Source organism: Panthera pardus, unplaced genomic scaffold (assembly GCF_024362965.1).
Source record: "Panthera pardus isolate Hobbes unplaced genomic scaffold, ASM2436296v1 HiC_scaffold_10, whole genome shotgun sequence".
Classification (NCBI taxonomy): domain Eukaryota; kingdom Metazoa; phylum Chordata; class Mammalia; order Carnivora; family Felidae; genus Panthera; species Panthera pardus.
Window position 1 is genome coordinate 82,857,029 of NW_026526655.1, and position 6,817 is coordinate 82,863,845.

A 6,817-nucleotide genomic window follows, 5' to 3' on the forward strand; every position below is an offset into this window, starting at 1 on the left:
AATCGGAAGCAGGCTCCAGACTCTGAGCTGTCAGCACAGAGCCCGATGCGGGGCTCAAACTCATGAACTGTGAGCTCATGACCTGAGCTGAAGTTGGACATTTAACTGACTGAGCCACTACAGATGCCCCTGCTACAATCACCTCTTAATTGCTCCAAATGTACCTCAACAAAACTCTTGGGGTCTAAGGAACATAATTTGAGCTCCATCAGACTAAGAAACAAAAAGTGAAGGAGGGAATTTTAACAACTCATTGATGCAGTATTCTTATCCCTCTCTCACATGCAGATAGTAGGTAACTGGGCCAGTAGTAAATGGGTCAAAAGATAAAGAGAGTTTCCCTTTGCTTATCCACCTGTGAATCATTCATATGTTACTCATGAAGACAGAGAATTTGACTCCCTCTTCCCCATCCTATTTATAGAGGACTCTAGCCTGTGATCATACCTGACAGACCTGCTCCAGATCATTGCATGAAGAAAACCAGAATATCCTCATTCTCAAAGTTCTGTATTTCATTGACTTACAGAATTAAAAAGAAATATGAGAGACTAATACGGGCTTTTCAATGTTTCATTTTGTCAAGAAAGGATACTTCTAAGAGCAGCCACTGAAGGATACTCAAGAAGCTTCACACTTCATAAAAGACGGGACATTTTAACAACAAAATATTGGGAAAACCTCAGTCTCAGAATTACTCGAGTCAATATTCACAGTTAATCGAATGGATGAAAGAACACGTTTCTTTTTGGAATAAGACTCAAGAGTGAATCCCAGCTCTGCCAATTATTCCTTATATGACACTGGCTGAGATAATTAATATTTCTGAGCCTCACAAATCAAATCACGAAATGAAATCACGCAGCCCACATGGTTTTCAGAATGCAACCAATGAGTAGTTTTACATTCCTATGCTGTTTAGTACATAGTAAGTGCTCAAAAATATCCTTTCCCTCCCTCCCACACCCTTTCCCCCCTACTCATTCTACTCACCTCAGAGGATTGTTGTGATGATTGAGTAAGACAATAACAAGAGAATGTTTGGTGAACCGTAAGGCATTATTTAAATGTAAGTTTCATGAGACAGAAGGTGCTTTGCTTTAAGCACATGCATTTTCCTTTTCATAAGATGTGTAATATGTAATGCAGGAACCCTCAGGGAAAAAAAAACAACAAAAACTAGTGCCTTGTCTGATGCCTCCAAGACTCACATAGCCCCTGGATGAAACTGTATATAAAATGTAGATGTTATTTTAATAAATACTGTCCATATAGTGAACATAGTGTTTCTTTTGGGTGTTTTTTAAACAAAGAACTTTAACCAGTCAGCTCACAGATTTTCCTGCATGGTAAACTCTATAAGGTGTAGTTATAAAGTCCACTGGAGTTATAAAGCGTTTGGAGTTATATTGCATTAAGCACTATTGCATTCAATCTTACCAAGCTATTAAGGTGTTTTATAATGGGATGTAAATATTTATGACCTGTTTGAGAATAACCAAAGAAAAGTGCTTTTCATTATTTTACTTCGTATCCTATTAGCCAGACATATCTTTTAGTGTTTCAACACTTTCATGGCTCGGGAAAGTGATGTCAGCTTTGGTGCAGTATGCGGTTGGGAAGGAATCTGGTTACTTTTGTTACTGTGTCAAATTGCCTCCAAGCTGCTTCACCTGACAGCCTGCCTGGTGAGCTAAAGCCAGAAGAATTCTTCTGTAGACGCATCATGAATAATAATCGGCTACAGCTAAGAAAACACTCTAACTTTTGCAGGGAAACCTGGGAGCACCACATTCTAAACCAGGTTTGCATATCTCTCAGAGTTTTAAGTTGAGAAAACGCATTTCTGCTTTTATTCTCTTCCCTTGAAGAAAACTTGGAAAATGGCTGCACGTGTTTCTTCGAGAATGAAATTCTGTTTTCAGAAATCAATCTTGGTTCTGAAGTTTTCGAACACATCACTATTGTATTAAGTGGAAGTAGTTAATTTAAGTGAATTGAAGCTCTTGCTCGTCATTACAGGATATAGGAAAGTCTGGAAGATGCACTTTTTATTAAGGAAATAAGAAAAGCTGATGCTGTTTTCATGATCACATACTGTACTTGAAAACATCTAGTTATGGAAAAGAGGGAAGGTTAAATATTCAAAAATGACAATTTAAAACCACTTTGTTCTCAAATCTGTCACTACACTTTTTGTCAGATAGGTTTAAATCCTGGTAATTGGTTTATGCCAAAGGACAGAGGACAGTCATTTCAAAGCTTTCCTGTTCACAGACTGTTAAATTGCCAGAAATAACAATCACAACAAAGTGACACATAATTTAGAAAGAATGCAGTGCATGCTTCTAATCAGAACAACAATAACAACAAGAAAACCTACTAAGAACAAGTATGGAAATGCCAGTATAGTGTTGAATCTAGCAATGATCACACATAAAAAGCAACTGTTTGACAAGGACAGCTGTGAATGATCTATGTGTCCCACACCCTCCCCCTCCCCCAATAAAAAAGATATTCTCATTGGAAATATGGTTACAAATATAAATCACTGATTTTTTGCAAGACCGTGACGGCTTGGTAATAAATATCAAATCAGTCCATTTTAGATCTGTAAAAGGATTCTTTCAGAATCCAGAGCACTTCACAGAGCAACTGTGAAGCTGTCTTTATTCAAATCCTTTGAAATTTAAAGCGGTGATCTTAGACCACCAAGAACTGTAAGACATGCCAACTGATGCTTATAACAACTTAGCCTTCCTGTTCTTCATATCTGATTTTATTAAGTGTCTGTCAAAGAGTATATTTAACTTTCATGTTTCCAACAGGAATTCATTGTCTTTAACTTTTGTTCTAAGTTTTAACAGGCAGATAATGAAAAGAATTATTTGCATGTTGAATTTGTACCTCGGGCAATGAAAAGAGGTCGGAAGTTATTGTTGTGGTGTGACTTCCCTTTCTAAGAATAAATTCTATGGGAAGAGGTGGGGATGTCATAAAAATGAGGTCGAAAAGGAATTTTCAACATGATTTTGATGGGCAGATAAAAGCATTTACTATTATTTATAAAAGAGGATCTATTTAAGATGGACTCCTTCTCAATGTAAGGCAGTTAAGAACTTAAAAGGAAAACAGGGCTACTTTTATGTAATTGAGATGTTTCAGACTATATGAAGAAATCCTTTCATTTGCAACTCAGCAGAGGAGACCTGGCACACCCCAAAGAAAATTTTAATGGAAATTAGGAGGCAGTGAGGATGATTGAAAACAGATAACGCTTTGCTTAGAAATAGCAAACTACAAAACTTATGTCAATAAGATTCCATTGCAAAAATGTATTGTTTTTAATTTATTGTCAATACATTTTTTAGAGTTAAATAAATTTGAATTCAATTCATTACTTAAATAAAACAAAAGTTGTTGTTTTCCAAACCATGTATATATCAAACTTTGAAACTGGGTGGGTCCCTTCTGCCAATTTGGAAATAGGCCAGTTTCGACTTGTGACCTCTGACACTCTCATTTAAATATTTTTAATGCAAAGTTCCTGCAACATCTTGTCCTGGTGAAAAACAATTTCACCAACAAACAAAAAAAGCCAGTGAGGAAACTCCGTAACTACTCCTGTTACTTGTCATGCCCCACCATTTTCTATTTCTGAAATGTTCTCACTCTGGACCGTTCTATAATATAAATATTTTATTTTCTATTCATTAGAAAATAGCTGTAATGGGGCATAATTTGCATATTATAAGATTCCCCTGTGCAATTCAATATCTTTTAGTCACTTTATAGAGTTGTGCCACCTAATTTTAGAACTCCATTTATATTTACATTGTTTTAACATTTCTGTTTTTTTCGTTTGTTCATACCTGCTTGTCTCTGAGATAAGAAAGGTTTTTGATAACTGGATAAAAGAAGAGGGGAAGGATGTTATAGGCAAGAGGGTTAGGATTCATTCATTTATTTGGTCATTGATCCATCCATTTATTTTAGAGTTATTCAGTCGTTAGTATGAACCAGACATGGAAGTGAGTACTTGCAATGGATTTTTCAATCATAATTTGGTGGGTAGACAAACAATTTAGCCATATTATCGTCATAAACATGACAGATACTATCACAGGAATATGCAAATGGCACAATGGTAATGCAGAGAGCCTAATAGCAAATAGATCATGAAGGGCTTCCTGGAGGAAGGGCATTTTGAAGGCTAGGTAGAGTCAGGCAAAGAAGAAAAACAGTGTTAGAGTATGAGGTGAGGCTGGTGGAAAAAAATGGACCAGATCCCAGTGGAGCTGTGAGAACAGGCTCGCAATAAGTTTTTGTATGTTAACGAGGAAATTCAGATTACTTATTAGATTTCCCTGGTTATAATGATTTAAGAAACATTGTACATTGTGACAGCTTTCTGGAGGGTCACTGGATGGAACTGACTGAATATCATTGAGATGTTAATGTGAGAAGCTAGCATTCTCATTTTATCTTTCAAGATCAACATATGATTATATGTATTTTTATAATGTTTATTTATTTTTGAGAGAGAGAGAGAAAGAGAGTGCAAGCCAGGGAGGGCCAGAGAGAGAGGGAGACACAGAATTCGAAGCAGGCTCTAGGCTCTGAGCTGTCAGCACAGAGCCTGATGCGGGGCTCGAACTTATGAGCTGTGAGATCATGACCTGAGCTGAAGTTGGATGCTTAACTGACTGAGCCACCCAGGTGCCCCTGATTATTATATTATTAATTCAACTTCCATATAATTTACATTTAGTTCAAAGTCTCTGTGGGAAAGGGGGTGGAGAAAGAACACTGATGGCAATTGCTAGTAAGTTTAATATGGAGAGAATTTCTAGCAAAGGTTTTTCAATTTCATTATTTAAGTTGGCCCTGATCATTATTCCGGGATTTACTCCCAAAGTCAAGGTTTTAAGGAAGCTGAGGGAGGAGAGTCAGTATGGACCCCAGGGGCACTAGACTAACACCCTGTCTAATGTGGGGCTATGTATTCTTTGGGTATTGACATTGCAGATCTAACATCTGCTTAGACACTTTGTGTGCTTCTCTGTATCTCTCATAACCAAGAAGCCAATGGAAAAAGCCTCAGTATGTGTGGTTTCAGCTGGCTGGGGATAATTAGGATGTCTGCTTCACGCTCTGACCCCCTGGGAAGAGAGCTGGCTCAATCCATTGGAATGGATTTTGTTCTGCTAGTGTAACATGATGGTCAATTACTGCCCATCCTGTTCAGCAGACTGTTGTCTCAAGATAACAGCAACCCACCTGGAGTCTTTGACTTGTCCATCCTCTGCCAGAAATGTGAATGCCATCCTGGCCAGGTGAATCTCTTTTATCAGGAAATATATTTGACTTCATATAGATGGCTACCCTCCTGGTCGAATAAAATCAGCATTTCCAATTAAGACCCAAAAATGGTTTCACGAAAAGTTTTCCTCAGAGGAAGCAAACTCTGAAAGTGCTTGCTCTTTTTCATCACCTGAGTCTACACACCAGGAAATGCTTTGGATGAAGGTGGAAAGGCCAATCCCTCTTATCTAGTCTGACACTAATAAAGCCGTTAACAAGGTCCAACTGAAGTAACAATGGATAAGGAAAGAAGAGCTGAATTCCTTAAGATCAGTCCTATTAAGTTGGACAGATGTCAAGTTTAATCAACCAGGAGGCCTTAAGGGCTTTGGCAAATGTCTTTTTTTATATCTTACCACTGTTTTCAGTTGATGCATCACACTGTTTACATAGATATAATTATCCTTCATAAATATTATATAATCGGGAAGTTTTTATTTTTCTATTAGTTTTATTTGCAGTATATAATGCAAGAGCATCCTAGTGCATTAAATTTTTTTTTTTTAATTTAAGAAGGAATGTGCATACAAAGTTGTTTTTTTTTTTAATTACACAACAATTTATATTTAAGATACCCAAGTATAGTTGGGTACTATATTTATTTATGGTTTGAAGAAAGTGATTTAATGCATGCATCTGATAATAGGTAGATCTATTAATGCCCTTTGTTAACAAAGTAGGACACTTCTTTTAACTATTATTTAATGGATTTATTGACTGTTGACTCTCTCTAGCAATTTCTTTCTTTAGTGTCTGATACCTGAGAAGCTAATGTTTCACAATTAGAGATTTGTTTCTTTGTTTTGAGCTTCACGTGATAGTAATCTTTTAAAAAGTCACATATGAGCATGTACAAATTTACTATATCCTTTCCTTATAGTATCTTCTTATGGTTTCAGGACAGAGTATGTGGATAATGGGCATTAGCAAGGATGGAGGTGGTTAAGTTAGAACTGAAGGAAAGAGATGAGCAGGGAAAGAAAGAAGGGAGACAGTGGGTTTTGAAAACTGACTTCACAATCCTGCCTGGGTTCTGACCAAGTCTTCAGAGTCATTAATTCCACCAGTGAATATTCATCAAATACCTACTCTATAGTCAGTAGTGTGTTCAAAATTACCTGCTATTTTCTTTTCAGTTGAACCAAACAGATTGTTGACTAACTGAGCAAGTAAGATTCTTGAGATTGTGGATTAAAGGGATAAAGATAATCCTTTCAGAAACTCTCTTGCCATTAGATCCCTGAAGTGGGCCTCATAGCATTAGGCCTCTATTTTGTCTTTATAGAAATAAGAAGATACACCCCTTTATGCTCACCTCTAGTTAAAAGTAACAATTTTTATGTGCTAAAAATCTATATTAAAACTGAGGTCAGATAAATATAGGTTCTGCTTCAGATCCTAGAGCACAAGAGACTCCTAAACTCTTTTTCTTCATCTGAATGATAAGGATTCT

At 36.7% G+C, this 6,817-nt stretch overlaps 1 long non-coding RNA gene across 2 annotated transcripts in view; it reads left to right on the plus strand.

Annotated features, from left to right (window-relative positions):
- LOC109270727 (uncharacterized) overlaps positions 1–1,190 on the plus strand; it is an 87,808-nt gene extending 86,618 nt beyond the window's left edge. Inside the window, exon 3 of one of the 2 annotated variants that reach the window (XR_002081668.2) lies at positions 587–1,190. This is a non-coding gene — a long non-coding RNA (uncharacterized LOC109270727). The remainder of the gene's footprint in view (positions 1–586) is intronic. The other variant, XR_002081669.2, reaches the window with a different exon arrangement.
- Positions 1,191–6,817: the final 5,627 nt, after the last annotated feature.